The sequence below is a fragment of the Vipera ursinii genome, assembly GCF_947247035.1.
Source record: "Vipera ursinii genome assembly, chromosome: 2".
Classification (NCBI taxonomy): Eukaryota; Metazoa; Chordata; class Lepidosauria; order Squamata; family Viperidae; genus Vipera; species Vipera ursinii.
Window position 1 is genome coordinate 246,410,253 of NC_139513.1, and position 21,320 is coordinate 246,431,572.

At 38.8% G+C, this 21,320-nt stretch overlaps 1 protein-coding gene across 2 annotated transcripts in view; it reads right to left on the reverse strand.

Annotated features, from left to right (window-relative positions):
* Nucleotides 1-21,320, reverse strand: part of CAMK4 (calcium/calmodulin dependent protein kinase IV) — a 71,434-nt gene that overhangs the window by 33,947 nt on the left and 16,167 nt on the right. The window lies entirely within an intron of this gene.

Sequence of the window (21,320 nt, forward strand, 5' to 3'; positions counted from 1 at the left end):
CCTCCTTTCTTTTCTGGTCTTATTAAAACAATATAATTTATTTTTAAGCCTATCCAATTTGAGCTATTAAAATCCAGACGACCACTAGATGGGAGCAAAGATACACAAATTCAAATTCTTTATTCTTCCAGGTCAGCCACCCAGATTAAATAAGATTTCCTAAATATAACCTACCAAATACAACCTAGAAAATAACATTCAAAATAAGGCATACAAGGTGAAAAATGTATGGTCACACTTGCACTGTTTTGCTATCAACAATCTGCAAGTTTTATAAATGGTGGAAACTTTGCAACTATAAGAGTTACTCAGGGATTCTTATCTTCCAGTAAAAACTTTCTTTTCTGGAAAAAAAGCTTAGAAGAGGTGTAACTAGTTTTTTGTGTATTTTTCGGGACAAAGATATACAATAAACTCCTTCAAAAGTTGTCATTTATTCTTTAAAGTATATTTATTCTTTAAATTATCACTTTATATTTGTTTAAGAAATTCTCCTTTTAGTTTTAACAATATCACATTTGAAACAGCTTCAATATTTAGGGGAGTGTGCTTTACCACACCAAACTGGAAATTAATTTTATAATTGTTCCCAGGTTCAAGAATAATCTCCTCTGTAATATATGGGAATCTGATAGGACCAAGTTGGTAGAATTAAGCTATAGAACTAGTCCTATGGTTTTACAAATCCTTGCTTGTATTTCAATACTAGTTTGTGCCTAAACGGTAACATATATAACCCCATAAAGTCTGGGTTTAATTGCTTTCTGCCACATATGAATTGGATATTAATTATATAAAATGTGCCAATAACAGTTCACTAACAGTGAAGTTGGTTGTATGTGGATATACCTAGCTAATTATGCTAAGATATTAGGGCTCTTGACTTGAAGGGAAAAGTGTTTCAGAGGGCATATTGGTGTGTGCAGAGGAGCTGTCAGCAACTTCATAATCCAAATATGTTCTTATTCTGCAACTATGCTGCAACTACAGAGGGCAGTCACACAACAACAGGAACAGACATTGCTGTTTTAAGTAGTTGCTGACAGCTGCTATGCAAGGGCTCCTGCCTTGAAAATATTTTGTTTCTCATCCAAGAAGCTTCTTCAGAACTGAAGCTTCTTGGATGAGAAGTGAAATGTTTTCAAGGGAAAAAAACCAAGAAAGTTCAGTTGCCTTTTGAAAATCACCTTTGTAAAAAAAAAAAAAAACCATGATCTGGATGACTGAGAATCTCCATAGACATTAAGCCAGAACATTTCTTAATAAACATGGTTTCTATGAAATGCACAAAAATGCTAGATCTCTAGAGCCACATTCTCAGTGATAGGAAATATTTGTTTCTTTTCCAAGGAAGAGTTTTTTTTTAAAATGACCCTTCTCCTCTTCCTCTGTGGAAACCTCCTCTTCTTATAGAAAAGCCTTTGGGTCCAATGCCAAAGTTTTTTTCACAGACTTTTCTGTTCTATCTTAACTTCTCTAACAAAGCCATTTTGTTCTGCAGAGAGAGAAAGAGAGACAAAGAAATAACCTTGTCCTAGAAACTCACTGTAACATGCAAACATTTAGAACACTGACTTGAAACCTGCCAATTCCCTGAGTTTACAATGTGTGGACTTCAACTGCCATTACTGTTGACTGAGCCCTCTGCAAATATACTGGACAGTCTGCAATCTCTTATTGGTTATAATTATGTTCTTTTTGTTGTTGGGCTATTTTTTTAATGAGCAAATTATTGGGTTTGCTTCGCCAAATAGCTAAACTGAATATCAGTAGAGGAGAAGGTCAGGAGGCTCTGAACCTCTTCAGTGCTGCCAAATTCATGCAGATGCCTATCTTTCAAGTCCACTTAACTGTAAGTACAAATTACTACCCTGACATATTATCACTGGGAGTAAGATGCTATGTCAAATGGAGTATATATTTAGCTTCTGTTCCCAATGACATTTTAGTTCCTAAATTGAACAGACACACTTATTTAAAAACAGATGTACCAACTCCTTTTATTAATCTTGTACAATAAAAATCTCCTACATCAATGCTATTCTTTTGAACAAATAGGCTAATAACATTTATTCTCAACTATTATTATAACTATTATTCTTTGACGATCTCAGCTGAAAAAGATAATAAATTTACTTTAGATTTTAGGTAAAGCATCAATTTTGTTTTTCAAAGAGTGACAAGAGGATTCCCCCCTGTACCCCAAAAGAGACCCACTAATTACTATTTTAACTAACCCAAAGCTAAATGAAGTTCAGCCTGGAAGATCTAAATCAGGGTTTTCCAACCTTGACAACTTTCAGATACGCAGACTCCAACTCCCAGGATTCTCTGGCCAGCATGAAAAAGTCTATTTTATATTTGCTTAGTTCTGACAAAATGGAGAGTTAAAGAATACAGGTAGTCCTCAAATTATGATCACTCGCTTAGCAACTGTTCAAAGTTACAAAGGTGCTGAACCAGGTGGTCTTATGACCAGTCTTCAAATTGGTGGCCGATGGATGATTGGAATCTAGATAGTTGGTTGTGATGACATTGCAGCAAGTGAAAGTAGCATGATTGTGATTTCCAGTGTTCCCTGACAACTTCCCACAAGCAAAGTCAATACGAAAGCTGGCAAGAAGTAGAAAATCATTCCAGTTCCCACCGTTTTACCTGCCCACATTCTTTAGTGCTTGCCTGCAACATCTGCTGGCCTATCTGCCTGGGACTCCTGCCTCTTCCTGTTTAAGAACCTGGGATTACAGTGACAACTGGGACTACAGTTGTTGCTAAACAAAGCAGTTATGTGGCATCATACTTTACAGCCGCACTGCTTAGTGAAAGAAATTCTGGTCCCAATTATTATTATAACCCAAGAACCACTTGCATTTGTTTACCAAGGTTTTTGAAATAACATTAAGAAGGATCATCATACTCTACATGGGTATCTTACTAAGGACAGAGCAAAATAAAATATGTGTACCAAGTATAATCTTTTAGTTATTAAAGAACCACATACTCAACCATTGTATAGGCACAGAAAAGTTCTCTACAAATGCTCCATCCAGTTTTCCAATTCCTCCTAATCAGTCATCCAGTAAAACTATCAGGCACCAGCAATTCGGGCACTTGGCAACTGGTTCTTATTTACAATTGGTTGTAGCATCCTGTGGTCATGTGATCACGAATTGCAACCTGTTTTGCTGGTTTTTGGCAAACGTCCATCAGGGAAGCTGGATTTCCTCAACAACCACTTGATTCACTTAATGACCACAGTAATTTACATTATGATTGCCATAAAAATAGTCATAGAACCATGACTATGACTTTTTACAAACTGTACAAACTCCTAGTGTTAGAATTGTGTCCCATTATGAAAGTAGCAAAAGTAGATTGCTAATCCAATCTAATGCATTGGAACACCTCCTGAAAATAATTCAGTAGTATTCTATTAAAGAGATATAATTGTTATTTTTCAGGAGATGTTCATATGTATTGAATGAAGATGGTCTGTTACCAGGCTTATTTTTAACAAAATCTTAGTCCAAAATTGCTTTCAAGCAATGTGCTACTTTAAGAGAAAGCAGCAAGTCTCAAATGGGGCTCAGAGTATAGCAGACAACTGTCCAAGTCTTCCAATTCAAAAGATATCAGGCCAGGTAGTGGTCAAAAAAAGTCAGACTGACAATCAAAAATGGTTACCTTTCTGTTCCTAGCTCTTCATACCAAAAAGGGGAAAGTAGAAGAAGGAAGGGGAAAATAACGTAGCTTTATGATTGGCAGGTTTTGTTTTCACCCAGAGTGTGTTATCATGAATTTACTTTCATTTACATAGAAACTCCAAATGAATCAACCAAATAAAGCATGTTGTTGTTGTTAGCTGCAAAGTCGTGTCCAACCCATAGCGACCCCATGGACAACGTTCCTCCAGGCCTTCCTGTCCTCTACCATCTTCTGGAGTCCATTTAAGCTCACGCCTACTGCTTCAGTGACTCCATCCAGCCACCTCATTCTCTGTCGTCCCCTTCTTCTATTGCCCTCGATCTTTCCCAGCATTAGGCTCTTCTCCAGTGAGTCCTTCCTTCTCATTAGGTGGCCAGAGTATCTGAGTTTTAGCTTCAGGATCTGGCCTTCTAAAGAGCAGTCAGGGTTGATCTCCTCTAGGACTGACCGGTTTGAACTCCTTGCAGTCCAAGGGACTCGCAGGAGTCTTCTACAGCACCATAGTTCAAAGCAAATAAAATAAAGCATAGTATCTCTTAATAATAAAATAATTAATAATAATTAATAATAATAATAATAATAATAATAATAATAATAATAATAACACCTTTATTGTCAAAGTACAACATGTGTACATTGAGATTAGCTGAGCCTCCAGACAACAAATGTAGCATATGCAACAGACACTGCAACTAAAATCTGGCAGGCTTCATCCTCTCCAGAAGGCTAACTATGCTAATTTTAACCCATTTTTGATAGAAAAAGGTTACAGCCATTTATTTCCCTACACTCCCTTCCCACTTATAAAGAAATTAAGTGACATATTAACCTAAAGCAAGTCACAACTGATGTGATCTGTGCTAAATATCCATTTTCAGAATTTTTGAAATTAAAAAAAACACAAATATTCATGCTGCTCATTTTACCGTTTTAACTGCTTAACTGTATTGTCAGTGTGTGGCAGGAATCTGTATCTATGATCCTAAGTCAAACAACTGATTTTACATATACAGCAGAGACACTTAATGTGCAAGCAAATTCCTTTTGATCATAAAATAAATGCTCTTCTTCACTGCATCCCGAAAGTGCTAAAACCCCATGCTGATGCTAGCTGGATCAAAAGAGTTTAAGAAAATTCTGTTTGGGGACTTCCGGGGCTGAGGTCACAGCAGACAAGCGGGTCCTGGAATATCTCTTCGGATCGCAGCTTGTTTTCCCGATACTGTGCGGCTCTACATAGCCGTCGCCAGCTGGGGATCAGCAGGCGAAGAAGATTGCAGGGAACTTGCAAAATCCCTGCTTAGCAGTGAGAAATCCTCCCGTGGTGCCGGTATTGAGAGAAGGCACCTGAAGAATGGCTGCCCTGGAGCTGTGACTCAGCAATTTAGAAGGAAGCTACTGACGTTCCAGGCAGAGTTAAGAGTGAATATCAAAAGAGAATGAGAATCCCCCCCTTGGTTTGTTGATCGTTTGAGAGGTGAGCAGCGTGAAGTATTATCCAGCCTTAATTGACTAAAGCGGCAGACAACAATACAGGCTTTTAACAATAGCCGCCTTAGAGAGACTCACAGGCTGATTTGAGGATTCCAGTTACTTCTTTGGTGTTCTTCTTCGATGGACAGACTCTTTCTTTAAATTTTGATAAGGGTTTTTTTTCCCCTCCTTTTGAAATATCTGGGATCTGGATGGTGATTTGTTAATTCGTTAATGCATAACAGCCTGGAGACCCCCCCTTTTCTATTTGATCTGGCATCGGTTTTTTTCTTTCTGCTCTTTCTTGGAGGTTTAACATCGTAACATTTGTCAGCAGAGAAGAGAAGAGGAACTGAACTGAACTGAATTGGACTGCCACGCTTCCTTGAAGAATAAGGAATTTAAATATACTGAACTGGGTTACATCCCCTTTTTTTGAATATTGGCTTATTCATATTATTACTTATTTTCTTTCTTTTTTGCCATTGATAGGGCCTATTTACTATATTCTCTCTATATTTTTCTTTTTATGCCTTATATAATAACAACATATTTAACCCCTACTTTAATAAACTTAGAGAAGAAACTGGGTGATTAGCATAATATTGGGAGTACGAGGTGCTTGGGGAGGAGTCTTGGAGATTGAGTAAGTGTAGGCTATTTTGGAAGAGCACCAAAGAATAACAGAAATGGCGACCATAACAACTTTTGCCAAGAAGAAGACCATAGTGCCTGTGCCCACACAATCCCCGTCAACTACACCCCTGACAGCTTGCAAATTTCCGGATGAGACAGTGACAGGGAATAAAGACGCTTTATCTATACAGGGAGTTCAGGATATGTTTAAGTCACTTCAAGACTTAATGTTGAAAAATCAGGAGACTACAGCTATAGTTTTTTTTTTATTGAAAAGTTTTAAAATACAGTTTTCCTTTAAAAAACCCCCCTTCCCCCTCCCTATACCCCCCCTACCTCCCTCCAACCTCCCTCCCTCCCCCCCTCCCTCCACCCCCCCTCCCCCCCCGACTTCCCAGAGCTAAATACAAGGTATATATATATAAAAAGGTAATCATAAACAACCATATACTAACAACTATAAGTTCTAAAATCCATCACTCTCTAGCTTATATAGGATAAAACACACCTTAACAATATTAAATATATATAAAAAACTAAAATAAAAAAAAGAAAGAGAAACGAAAGAAGACTTATTCGAATGCTACATAAAACTTCTTAACCCTATACTTGTTCTGGATAAACTCAATCCATTTTCTCCATTCCATAATATAACGTTCTTGCGAATGATCTTTCAAATAGGCCGAAATCTTCGCCATCTCTGCCAGGTCGGAAACCTTTAAAGTCCACTCTTCTATGGTCGGCAACTCCTCTTTCTTCCAATATTGGCCTATCAAAAGTCTTGCCGCCGTAATTAAGTTCAACATCAGCTTGGTGTCCACAACTGTAGCGTCTGCAATTATTCCCAGCAAAAAAAGTTGCGGACAAAACTTTATCCTCTGTTTAAAAATCTTCTGCATATTCCACCAGATTTTTATCCAAAAAGCCTTAACCTTCTTACATGTCCACCATATGTGAAAATATGTTGCATCCTCATCACCACACCTCCAACATTTAGGCTGATAATTCGGATACATACTTGCAAGCTTTTTAGGATCTAGATGCCATCTATAAAACATTTTGTAAAAATTCTCTCTTAGATTTTGAGCTTGAGTAAATTTTATGTTTCTCACCCAAATCTTTTCCCACGTGTCCATTGTAATAACTTCCTGGATGTTTTGGGCCCATTTAATCATACAATCCTTAACAAGCTCTGTTTCCGAGTCAATCTCTATCAATGCAAGATATATCCGTTTAATATGTGCTGGTCCCTGATTTCTAATCTGCTTTGTCAAATTTTCATCAGTCATTGTAAATCCATTTTTCTGGTCTTCTTTCCACCTGGCCTGTAATTGAATATATTGAAACCAAGTTTGAACAACCTTCTCTTCTCGCAAGAGGCTATATGATTTCAAACACCAAACGTTCCTTTCCAAGCTTAAAATTTCCTTGTACGTAGTCACATCATGTTTGAAACCAGCATGTATATTTTCTATTGCGTGTTTTGGAATTGCCCACAATTGTATCTTGCTGCTTAGCTTATGTCTATACTTCTTCCAAACTCTCAGCAATGCCTGTCTTAAAATATGCATCCTAAACACAGTATCTACCTTCTTATCATACAACAAATATGCATGCCAGCCAAACAACAAATCATGGCCCTCAAGATTTAATAACCTCAATTGCGTCAAATTAATCCAATCACTTATTCCTACTAATGCAGCAGCTTCATAATATAATTTAAAATTAGGCAGTTTAAGGCCACCTCTCTCACGAGTATCCTGCATAATCTTAAGTTTAACTTGTGGCTTTTTCCCTGCCCACACAAATTTATTGATACCGACGCTGCCATTCCTCCAAGTTGGAATCTTTCTTAAGAATCGGTATCATTTGAAACAAAAATAAAAATTTGGGCAGGACATTCATTTTCACTGCTGCAATCCGTCCCAACAAAGACAGTTGCAATTTTTGCCAACTCTCCAGTTCTTTTTGAATCTTCCCCCATAGTTTTTCATAATTATTTTTATATAGCTTTGTATTAAGGTAAAGGTAAAGGTTCCCCCGCACATGCGTGCTAGTCGTTTCCGACTCTAGGGGCCGGTGCTCATCTCCGTTTCATAGCCGAAGAGCCAGCGCTTGTCCGAGGACGTCTCCGTGGTCATGTGGCCGGCATGACTAGACGCCAAAGGCGCACGGAACGCTGTTACCTTCCCACCGTAGTGGTCCCTATTTTTCTACTTGCATTTTTACGTGCTTTCGAACTGCTAGGTTGGCAGAAGCTGGGACAAGTAACAGGCGCTCACTCTGCTACGCGGCACTCGGGATTCGACCCGCCAAACTGCCGACCTTCCGATCGACAAGCTCAGCGTCCTAACCCACTGAGCCACCGCGTCCCTATAGCTTTGTATTAGAGGGCGACAAAATCACCCCCAGATATTTAACCCTTTTAACAATCTCAAATCCAGTTAATCCTTCTAAGAGAGCCTTCTGTGAAACTGTCATATTTCTAGCCAAAATTTTAGTTTTCTGTATATTTACTTTAAATCCAGAAACATTCCCATATTGTGTTATTATCTCCATCAGGTCCACAACAGAGTTCTCTGGCTGGGTCACTGTAACAACCAGATCATCTGCAAATGCTCTCAATCTATAGTCCTGATCTCCAACTTGTATCCCCTTAATTTTTTCCGAATTCCGAATCTTAACCAATAGTATCTCTAATGTTAACACAAATAACAAGGGCGATAACGGACACCCTTGCCTTGTGCCCTTCTCAATATTACATGCTGCTGTCAGGCTATTGTTAACTATAATTCGGGCAGTTTGTTTTTTGATATAATGCCCTAATCGGCTGTAAAAATTTTTCCCCAAAATCCATTTTATCTAACACTTTCAACAAAAATTGCCAATTCAATTGATCAAAAGCCTTTTCAGCATCTAAAAAGATTAGCGCTGCAGAGATCTGGTTGTGCCTTTCCAAAAACTCTAACACATCAACTATATGTCTCACATTATTTTTCATTTGCCTACCACTAATAAACCCCGTTTGATCCCCATGAATCACCTGTTGCAGAACCCTCATCAGTCTATTAGCCAAAACCTTAGCAAATATCTTATAATCTGTATTTAAGAGCGATATCGGTCTGTAATTTTTAACTTGAGTAGCATCCTGGTCTTCCTTCGGAATCAAAGAGATAAAAGCTGTCTTCCAAGACGGTGGCACCTTTCCCCCCCTCTGAATTGTCTGAAACAGTTCCTTTAACGGCTTTATCATCTCAAATTGTAAATTTTTATAAAAGGCCGCAGTCAAGCCATCCGTGCCTGGCGCCTTATCGACCTTCAGTTCCTTAATTGCTATAAGAATTTCTTCTTCTGTAATCAGTTGATTAATCCCCTCTTTTTGTGCTTGCGTAAGAACCGGGATGCTAGCATTCTCCAAATATTTATCAATATCTTTTACATTAATTTCCTCTTTAGTATATAATTTCGAATAAAAATCCACAAAAGCATCCTTAATAAGATTCTGATGAAACACAACCCTTCCTTTATACTCAATCTTGTCTATATTAGAGGCCCTTTGTTTTTTCCTCAGTCTATAGGCTAACCATCTGCCTGGTTTATTAGCGTTGCAAAAAGTATTGTGCCTAGCAAACCGCAGATTGGTTGCCACTTGATCTGCCATTAATTTATCAAATTGTCCTCTTAACAGTCTAATAGCCTCCTTGATCTTCACATCCTCTGAATTCAAAATCAAAGCCTTTTCTTTTTCCTTTATTTCATTCTCCAGTTCTTTCCTTCTAGTTTCCACTGCACGTCTATGTCTATTATTCATATATATCAACACTCCTCTCATATAGGCCTTGCTAGCATCCCAAACCATATCCATAGAGGTACCCTTATTCATATTAATCTCAAAAAAATCCTTCATCCGCTGTTTACATTCTTCCACATTTCTCTGATTTCTAAACAAATTCTCATTTACGCGCCACGAACGCCTGTCTCTTTTCTCCTTATCAATCTCCAACCAAACTGGACTGTGGTCAGAGATAGTTCTTGCACATATCTTCACCTTTTTAGTTCTCAAAAAAAAATCATTAGTCAACAAAATAAAATCAATCCTCGAAAAAGATTGGTGTCTGTCAGAATAAAAAGTATAATCCTTCTCCTGCAAGTGTCTCTCACGCCAGATATCTCGCAATTCCAGGTCATCCTTCATTTCAAAAAAAGATTTAGGCAGTCTAGCATGACTTGGAATGCGCTTAAAAGCTCCAGCCTTATCCAACTGTACATCCAGAACCCCATTCCAGTCTCCCATAAAAATAAAAGATTTATAATCCAACTGGGTAAGCTTTGTGTGGAGTAAGCTAAAAAAATCAGCTTGTTGTTGGTTAGGTGCATATAATCCAACTAGAAGCGTCTTTTTACCTTCTAACAACAGCTCAATCATAACATATCTTCCATGCTTATCTGCTTCAATTAAGTCTGCTGTTAAAGCACTTTTAACATAAACAACCACTCCATTTTTCTTATTCTCTGCAGAGGCAACAAAATGCGTACCCAGTCTCGAGTTCAGTAAATGCTTTTGATCCAAAACTCTAATATGCGTTTCTTGCAAACATATAACATCTATCTTAAATTGTTTTAAATATTGAAAAACTTTCTTCCTCTTCTGCGGTGAATTCAGTCCATTAACATTCCAAGTTAGAAATTTAGTTGCCATGCATATCCTCCAGAAGCTCTTGGACCACAGCTTTGATAGGACTAACTTCTTTAGGCCGTGCTCCTCCCACAGCTTGACTATATGTACGTTGTGAAGAATCTGAAGACTTTTGCTGATCTTGTTCTTTTATTTTCTTTGCTCGTTTTAAAGCAGCACGCGTTACTCTTTGCTCTCTAGGATCATCCAAAGAAGTTGTAACTTGATCTCCTCCAACACCACTTTCCTCTGTTTCATCCTCTTGATGTTCTCCTTCTCCAGATCCCTTTCCAGCTTCCAGAAGTGTTAATGGGGTTGCTTTTAAGACATTGTTGTAGAAATCACCCGCTTGCTTCACAGTAATCAGCCGGTACCTTTTACCTTCATGCATCACCATCAGCCCCTCTGGAATCTCCCATCTGAACCTTATATCTCTTTGCTTAAGCTCATGCACGAGAAATGTATAGTCCTTCCTTCCCCTTAAGATCCTTGGAGGAATTTCTTTTAAAACCAAGACTTCTTGTTCAGCAATCACCACTTTAGCATCATAGGCAGCTTGTATAACTTGGTCTCTGATTTCTCTTTTTGCAAAATAAACCACCACATCTCTAGGCAACTTTCTCTGTCTGGCAATCCATGAATTCACCCGGAACACTTTATCCATAGCTGCTCTTATTTCAGATGCTGGCTGGTTTAATACCACTTCAAGAGCCTCAGAGATCAGCTGCTTTAAATCTTCTTTAATATCCTCTTTTAAACCTCTAATTCTGATAGCAAACTGCATCTGGTAATATTGGGCTAAGCTTAACTCCTTTTCCACTTTGTTTCTTGCATTTTCATTCTCCCGTGCCTTTACTTCTAATATAGCATTCCTTTGAGCCAGATCATCCATTTTTTCATCTAATTCTTCCACACATTCCGCCACTTTATGCACTGAAGACAAAATGTCTACCTTCATCACGCTGAACTTCTGTTCCATCCTCTCTTCCATTCTCTCCTCCAATTTCTCCAATTTCTCCTCCATCTGCGCAAATTTATCACCCATTGATTGATTGATTGATTCCAAAAGTTTATCCAGAGCATCTCGTAAATCCTTCGGTGTCAGCGCTTCAGGAGGGTGCAATGCCTGTAATGATGATTGTTGCACTGGCGAGGATCCACCACTCCGAAGAGTTTTAGGGGGAGGTTTCGCCGCCATCTTTTAGTCCTCAATTATGACGCACTTTCACTTAAAGTTTAAAAAGTCCAACAAGCTAGAGAGTATAGTAAAATAAACCTCTTCACCTTTGTCTCTTGTACCGCTCTGCCTGCTCCTTTAAATCATAGTCCTTTCTTCAGGCAGGGATGGTTCGCAGATGCCTGGCTCTGCTCCAAGGAGTTCGGAGCAGAGACGCCGGCCAGCTGGGAGCAACCCAGGCTTCGGGGGAGTTCGATCCTTCAGCCGCCCAAGCTCCAAGCTCAGGCGGCCCCGGAGAACTCTACCCCTACCTGGGGCCTCACCCCCTCCTCTTCTCCCGAGGAGGGGGCTTCAATTTCGCCCGAACAACTGATCGGCACTGTTTCGGGCGAAAAAACAAACAGCTGAGCCGCGGGCAGCCCGGGAAGGCTGTCTTCGGCGCCGCGCCGCCACCGGAAGTCTACAGCTATAGTTTTTGAAGAGTTAAAGAGGGAAATGAAGGCTGAGATGGGTAACCAGATGGAAGGTTTAAAGGGAGAAATAAGGAGTATACATACGAAGCTCCAGGAAATGCAGACAATGGTAGTGAGTCAAGAGGAACGGATCCAGGTGGTAGAAACGAGAATGGATAAGACAGATGTAAAAGTGGAAAGTATGAAACACCGGCTGGTGATAGCTAATAAACGCCTGGAGGATGAAATAATTGCCCTTGAATTAGATAAATCTGCCTTCTTCCTACGTTTACAAAACATTGAAGAGGACTGAGAGGAGCAGTTGGAAACCATTGTGACAGAGATTTTGGCTGGAGTGCTTGAGGTGAACCCACAAGAGATGTTGAGGGATATAGATGACGTATTCTGGGTTTACACTAGTTATGCACGTCGAAACAAACTCCCGAGAGAGATACATGTCCGACTGAATAAAACATCAGTGCGGGAGCAGGTCCTAAGGAAAGCAAGAGAGAAGACTATATCCTTTAAAGGAAGATCAGTAATTATTCTTAAGCAGCTACCAAGAAGAGTGAGAGATCAGAGGAAAAAAATATGATTTCCTAACAAGTCAGTTTAGGAAATTTGACATTCGCTACCGATGGCTGATTCCAGAGGGATTGGCTTTTATGTGGCAGGACAACAGATATCGTATTGATAACTTACAGGATGCCCATGTATTTTTTGAATCTCAGTTCAATCAGGAGAGTGAGGAGGAGTTAGAAGGCAAAAGCCAGGAAGAAGTTCAATTGGATTCCAAGGGGAGAAGTATTACACTCCCCAGTCCTGTCTAATGTTGTTTTTGTTTTTTTGGTGTCTAGGATGTTTTGGTGTTTTTCTATTTGATGCAATTTTCAGTACTTTGTAATAATATTCTTGTTTTTTTATTTAAAATTTGTTTAATAAAATTTATAAAAAAGAAAAAAGAAAATTCTGTTTGGGTTGGAATGTCTCATCCACAAATTATTGCTCTGGACTGGTTACTTTGACCTTACACTCTACAATGTCTCTGCTGCTATGCCCTCCCCCTAGAAAGCAACTGCTAATCGTTTTCCTTTCTCTACATGGGTTTTATTGAATATATACTGTATGCTTCTTGAGAGAGAAAAAGCACATATATGAAGGCTGAGCAACCAGATTTAAAATACAAATTCCTTTATTGCCTTTTAAGGGTTTCATTCACTAATCTCTGCTGCAGTTACTATTATAATAGCGTTCCAGTAGCACAGTGAGTATAACTTTTGTCTGACATGTAAGGGAATCATGAGTTCAAATTGTAGCTGATTTTTTTTAAAAATATTATATTTCTTCCTGTGAGCTTTATTTATTTAAAAAAATCAGTTCTCCTGTTATCCCAATTAATTTCTGTTTCAGCCTAAAGTTAACACTGTTTCACTGCAACTTCCATTTAATCCAAATGAGTAAATACTGAAAGGAGTTAATCACTGCATTTACCATGTACAATGAGGAAAACTGCACCACTGCTCTTCTTCTTAATAGGTCTCCAAGGGCTCCTCTCTCCAGGAAGAAAGACTGCTCACCCATCAATCGCTAGTCCCACTAACCAGCCCTACCTCTCCAGTTAGCATTTGAGTCACTTCCCTGTTGTTCCCTTGCTGCCCACCACTGTTAAAAGATTTCAAATTTTGGCCTGGGATCCAAAGCAGCCAATCACCCATTCGGCCTTCCGACCAGCTGATTGGGCAAAGGGGCCAGAGAGAAGCAGGAAAGAGTACAGAGACATGCCCTTCCCATCTTCCCCTGCACAGCACAACAGAAGTGTGGTCAGAAATGACTGACATTTCATGAAGTGGCCAAAGGCCATGGGAGCCATGGATCCTGGATTTTGGAAACGTTCTATAAATTAGCCCGTTTTAGGTATCTTGATTCAAGAACTGTTCCCCTGTGATATACTATTTTGCCCAATGTTCTGGCTACAAAGACACAAATACAAGACTTTTAGTAGTATAGCTAGATAAGATAGCTAGCTTAAAAAAGGCCTGCTTACATAGTAGAAACATTAGTATTTCAGATAAGAAGGTTTAATCTCCAAATTGTAGAGATATCATTATACACAGGGCTTTTTTTCTCATAGAACGCTCAGAACGGAGTTCCGGCACCTTTTTTGGATGGAACCTTGTAGGGTAGGCAAGGCGGGTTGTATGACTTGTGAGTTCCGGCACCTTTTTCTTTTACAAAAAAAGCACTGATTATACATATCAATTTACTACATTCCATACCTCTCTGATGTCAGAAGCCAGAAAGAAAGGGGACTAGCCATGTAGTTTAGCTTAGGGGTGTCAAACATGCATCATGCTGAAACCACGCCCACCCCATTGTCAGCCATGGGAAAAAAACTCACAATACGTTACATGTCACATGACATTGCAAATTTAACACCCCTGGATTAGCTAGATGCTGCTCACGTAACCGAAAGAGAAAATAAGCTGACTTGGAGATACTATGTAAATACAAAACAATAAATTTATTCACAATAAGGTCCATATGTCTGTTTTATCTGCTCAATACTTTAAAAGCCCTCTTAGAAAAAAGAAAATAGTAAAACTCTTTTCCGCAATGATTAAAAAAGGTGAGGCAATGTCATCACATATTTTGCTATTGGACCTTTTGAAACAGTCACTGCAACAGAAATTAGGAAGCCAAGTGCCGTATAATGCAAGAATTCCCCCCCTCCCCAATACTATTGCAGGGCTGAGGGGGCGTTCCTGCCACTATGTACAGCAGCCAAAAACAGCAGAGGGTTGCCCAGAAGAAAGGAAAATGTGGCAGGAAAACCAGACAGCAAAGCTTGAGCTGCCAGAAGCCAGAAAGCACTACTCCAAACACAGAGGAAGAAAACAGAAGTTGAAGATGCAGTAGTCTGGCAGCAAACAAAGGACAACTTCAGCCATTCCTGCTTTGCAGAAATGGCTGTTATCCCACACTCATAATACGGTGGTGATTGTAGGTGGGTAACAATATTTAAAATTATAATTTGTTGCTGTTGTTAGCTGCAAAGTCGTGTCCGACCCATCGCGACCCTATGGACAATGTTCCTCCAGGCCTTGCTGTCCTCTACCATCTTCTGGAGTCCATTTAAGCTCACACTTACTGCTTCAGTGACTCCATCACAATGCATATCTGATGCTTCTGATGTACTTTGTAAAATAGATATTATGGAACTTTTACATATAAAGATTCTATGTGTCTCATTTGTGAGTGCTGCACACAAGTGAGTATTAGTACTTCTAATTACAGGTAGTCCTTGATTTATGACCTATCATTTAACAATCATTCAAATTCAAAGAGCCTTGGTGGAGCAGTGGGCTAATGCCTCCTTAAGTAACACCAGCTGCCTGCAATTAGTGCAGGTTCGAGTCCCACCAGGCTCAAGGTTGACTCAGCCTTCCATCCTTCTGAGGTAGGTAAAATGAGGACCCAGATTGTTGGGGGCAATAAGCTGACTTTGTAATAATGCCGCTTGGGGGGGGGGGCAAAAGCCCTAATAAGCAGGCATATACATAGAATGAAGGCTATTGCTAAGCACATTGATTTGTGCTTTAGATTGTAAGCGGCCCTGAGTCTTCGGAGAAGGGCGGGATATAAATGGGATTAAAAAAAAGTTAGGACAGAAAGGGTGCTTTAGGGCCTGTAAAACACTCCCAGCTGTCATGAAATGTCACAGTCCCTCCTCAGTCACATGATTGCAATCTAGATATTTGGCAACCTGTTTGCACTTACAGCCAGTTTTCCAAACACCTTGTGATTATGTGATTGCATCTCAGAGTTTGCCAAGCTCAGCTCATACTCTGCAGATCACCAAAGGCAGCAGGAGACAACTCTTAATTAAACTCTCTTTGGTGTTATTCTCAAGAGAGAGACAAGATGGATATCAGAAGAATCTCTGCTTGCTACTGAAAGAAGACAAATATAAATTTATAAATATAAACTTTTCAAGAGGCAAATGAAGTAGGAGAGATTTTATACTATGGTAGGGTCTTCAGAAAAAGATACAGGTCTCAAGAGAAGCAGAGTAGTTGCCCACCATTGTGTTTGATTCTGTGGTATCAATACAAATAGAACCAATTTTAAATTAAAACTGGGAGATCCAAAACTAAAGTTGTGATTTCAGTAAAACTGAGAGGACTGTCCAAGTTTGCAGAAACTGAAAGAAAACAAAAGCTAGGCTCCTCCAAAAAAACGGAAAAGAATCTATGTCCAATAGCTTCAAGTAAATGGGTATGTACTTAATGTTGGGGCAACTGAGCCAGGTAATATTATGGGAATCAGTTGGAAGTTAAAATGTAAAATAGGGAATTGCTTGAGTTCTTAATATCTTATATACAATTTTGATACAGAATGGTCCACTATTTGTCATTCTGTGAAATGCAGGGCATGGGTGTGTACAGTATGTCTGTTTCTGTGTGTGTGTGTGTGTGTGTGTGTGTGTGTGTGTGTGTGTGTGTGTGTGTGTGTGTGTGTGTGTGGTGTGAATATCATGTGTGAAGTATTAAAAGGGAAGAGTATTTTTTTTTCTTTTTCCAATTTTCAGAAATCCAAACCTGCATGATATTAACATCCTCAGCAGATGGTCAGCCACATCTAAATCACAGCTTTTTAATGCCACAGAGAAAGATTTTTGACCAGTGAGAAATGAGAATCCTTTCCCTTCCAGACCTCCCTTCTTGTCATAAAATTCAAATAGTGCCAAATGGCTCTGATTGCAAGATTCTATAATATGTATTGGCAATGAAATACATAAATCTTAAAAATTACCTCAAATATAAGAAGCTTTAGAAGGCCTGACCCTTTATTTAGCCATCTTTATTAAAAGAAAGGTGTGGGAACATTGTCAACAGATTTTATGGGCATGTTTCTAAGTTTAGCAGAGGTAAGATGATTTGAATGACAAGTAAACAGTGCTACACTTCACAGTGAATCTTTTCTAAACCTTTACTGTGCCCCCACCTTCTCAAAAAACCACCTCCACTCAATTACTTTTAATAACTGGTCTGCTTTCTGCAGCACACCCTTATCTTACACTGACTTGTAAATCTTATTGTGTATCTTCAGATCTTTGGGCTTAAGTAGGAAATTCCACTAAATGATTTTTTTTCATCTCAGAAAAAAGAAGCAAAAATAGCTGGCTCTCTTTGTAAAAAGATTTGTGTCTATGAAACTCCCAAACTAATGAAAGCCCTCCCTTGGATTAATAAAGTGAGCTATTTTTATAAAGGGCAAACAGAAATAGTAGCTCCCAGTGCTTCTTTTCTAAAAAAAAAAAGGTGCCAGAACTCAGAGGTGCTGTCACTGGGAGCGATGCCGGTGTCTTGCTACGGTGTTGCCGCCCATCCTTTGCGCCCCCGCCCCTGCGGCTCGGAGCCACATTCCCCTCCCCACAGCCACCGTGGGGATTCCCCTCCCCGCAGTTGCCATGCCATGGCCCGTGCTGAGCCCCCACCCGGAGCTGCTCCGAACCCTGACCTAGAGCTGTGTTCCTTGTGGCAGTCGTCTCTGGCACCAAACAGCCTATTTCCAACCACATCCAGAAAAATTTGTAACAAACATTGGAATTCTCAAGGCCATGTTTGGTATTTCCCAGCAATCTGTTACTGGAAGGAAAAAGCAATCCCTGCTACGTTACTGATCCCAGAGAAGCATTTGCATGTATGCAGGTATCCTTAGAGTGCCATAGTTATGGATGAGAAATATTGGTTGCAAAGTGGACATTTCTGGATGTAATACAGATATTTTGGACTTATTTTTGTTTCTTTGCATGTTTGATATTTTTAAAAAGGCATATGCTACTGACTACAATTATGCATATATGTAACATCTTTTGCTAGGATACATGACCACTGCTTGTCCAGAATGTGAAAAGTGAAAGATTGTGACTAAACAAAATTTTAATGTACAGATAATACCACCAGAAATTATTTTAGCCTTTTTAATAAATGTTGTTATTGATGTTAAGCTCACCATGGAAAACATCATATATTGTTATGTATAAGGTAAAGGTAAAGGTTCCCCCTCACATGCGTGCTAGTCGTTTCTGACTCCAGGGGCCGGTGCTCATCTCCGTTTCAAAGCCGAAGAGCAAGCGCTTGTCCGAGGACGTCTCCGTGGTCATGTGGCCGGCATGATTAGATGCCAAAGGCGCACAGAACGCTCTTACCTTCCCACCGTAGTGGTCCCTATTTTTCTACTTGCATTTTTACATGCTTTCGAACTGCTAGGTTGGCAGAAGCTGGGACGAGTAACAGGTGCTCACTCTGTTACGTGGCACTCGGGATTCGACCCGCCAAACTGCCGACCTTCTGATCGACAAGCTCAGCGTCCTAACCCACTGAGCTACCGCGTCCCTACGTTGTTATGTATATACTAGGTTAATTATTTAAAGACTGAAGTGCAACATAACTAGATTCTAAATAATCTATTTTTCAAAACACACAACAGTCCAAACAGTAAAAGTAAAGTCCAAATTAAGAATATTTCATTCTTAAGAATTGTTTAAAGTGGTTTAGTTGTAATAGATGGTTATAGATTCAAAATAGTTTTCAAGAGTGTACAAAAGATACTATTTTTTCTAGCATCAGCTAAATTAGACATATTACACTGAGAAAAATGTTTCTCATTTCTTTCCTGTTACCTTTATTGATTTCATTGCAGAGATGTTAACATAGGAAATAGATTATTTTGTTATCTAATTTTACCTTCCAAAAGACAGAAGCAGATGAAAAATGTGAGGTTCTTTCCTGTTGGCTTTTTTGAATTAGCTGTTTTAGATTCTAAAAGTTTAGTTCCAAAAGAAGTAACCTTGTAAATAATGTTAATGTCCTCCTCTAGTGCAGGGTAGGCAACCTTGGCTCTTTTATGACTCAAGGACTTCAACTCCCAGAATTCCTGAGCCAGCATGGCTCAGCTTGGAAACCTCTCTCTTTCCCCTCAGCGTGGCTGGCTCAGGATTTCTGGGAGTTGAAGTCCACGAGTCATAAAAAAGAGCCAAGATTGCCTGCAATAGGCTTTCGAAAGCCAATAGAGGGAGCTTTTTTTTTTTGCAAAAAAAGGTACCAGAACGCTGTTCTGAGCATTCTATTAGAAAAAAAGCCCTGCTAGCTCCACTCCAGGCGCATAATGTGAATTTCTATGCTTTGTTAATCCACTTCTCATGGCTCAAGCGCATGTTGCTGCTATTCAGTATCTGTTTTCCATGTTTTCTTTTTGGGTCTTCCATCTTCTCCCAAGCAGTCTTTTTAAAAACCAAAGATATAAAATTTGTGGAACAATTTCTACCAGTTTAGGTAAAAACAGGATTATTTCATTTTTAAAAAAAAAAGTAAAAAAAATCCTTAGACTTAATTATGGCTACAGCTAAGAATTTGTTTTTATTTTTTGCTTATATAGATTTCAAAGCTGGAAGCACTGACAGACTGTAATGGCCTCTTTCTGTTCATTCTTACCTTTCTCCTTAATTTCTACTTCTAAATCTTTTTTCCATACTATTTTAAATCATGTTTGAGAGTTCTGCAGTTATTTCTAAAATTATCTGGCAGATGTTTGAAGCTCGTTCCTGTTAAATAGCGGGTTCTTTGGTGCAGGAATGAAGATGCGAAGCTGAGTACAGGATAACTCATATTTTATTTCGTGCTGGAACCGTACTGGGGAAGTGTCTGAAACTAGCCGCAATATATAGTCTAGCCCCAAGGCGGCAGCTAATAGGTTTTGAATCAACCATTGCCGCCTGGAGATAGCCAACTGCTGCACAGGAGACTTAAAGTCTGGGTTGCTGGAGAGCCGTTAGCTGCTCCAGCAACCCACGTGGTGTTTCACAAGAGCCCAGTACATAACAGTACCTAAATTTGTGATGTAGTAATTGGCATATGTTCTTCAAAAGCTGTGAGCTTTTTAGTGTTTATGACATTAAACTGTCAGAAAACATATAGTATTTTATGAATCTGTATCCAAAATATGAAAATATATTTCTATTTTTTTCAACTGGTTTCCAAATATTAGGTTTTGGTTAATGTAAAAAAGCTCTATAATACTGGTCCTCCTTCTTTGAATTTTAGATAAAGACAGACATAGTTTTCATATATGTGGAGAAACAGGTGTCCAACTATAAAAGTAAGGTCTGGGGAGGAAATTGGGTCAGTGTCCTCAAGTATTACACATAAGAGTCAATTTCATCCAAAGTATGGTTCAATATTTGAAACCATCTAAGGGAGCAACACATGTCATTAATTAGTAAGACTAGTCATATTTGATTCCAAGAGTTCCATCTTTCACAATACCAAAAGTACATTTTAGATTGATTTCTTATCAATGAATAGTGTCATGGCTATGGTACAGCAAAATTCAGCCAATGGATCCAGTAGAGAAATATAATTTGTTTGGTTCTTCTGTCATTGCAAAATAAGTTTCAAAATCTATGGGGAAAAATAATTTGCAAATTGTTAAGAGGTGGATTTTGTGGTGTACCTCTTTTCAAATTGATAAAGTAGCCATATCTTTTTGAGATATATCAGTTTTGTGGCTTTCACAAACTTTACAAAAAACCCATAGCTATTTTGTTGAAAAGAAGTCTTTTGAACATGCCCCACATCTTCTGAAGCACCTACTTTTAACAGTACTAATAATTGTTAACATATTTCTCAATAACTAAGCATTTATTCTGATGAATTTTTAACATAGGATCCTAAGATCAAGTTCAACAGAACTCAGTTTCTAAAATAAAACGGGTAAGATCTCATACAGATTTCCTAATACTATATTAAGTGTTAAATTAAATAGTTACATAAGGTACAATTTTTTAGGTAGCAGCATTATAGTAACAACCAATATATATATATAAAGACAAATGTGCTACCAATATACAGAGACAGTTTAGTGTAATGGGTAAAGCATCAAGCTAGAGACTAGGGGAACTGTGAGCTCTAGAATGATAGAATCATTTTTTATTCATTTTTTTATTCTATCTCTCTATTTCACCCTACAAACCTCTTTAAGCACTCAGTCCCGTGATTTTCAATGTAACTTTTATGCTTCTTCTAACAGGTTAGAGGGCAAATTTGGTGTAGTACTTAAGGCATCAAACTAGAAACCATGACTTCTAGTGCCACACTAGTTACAAAGACAATTGAGTGACCTTGGGCCAATCACTTTCTCT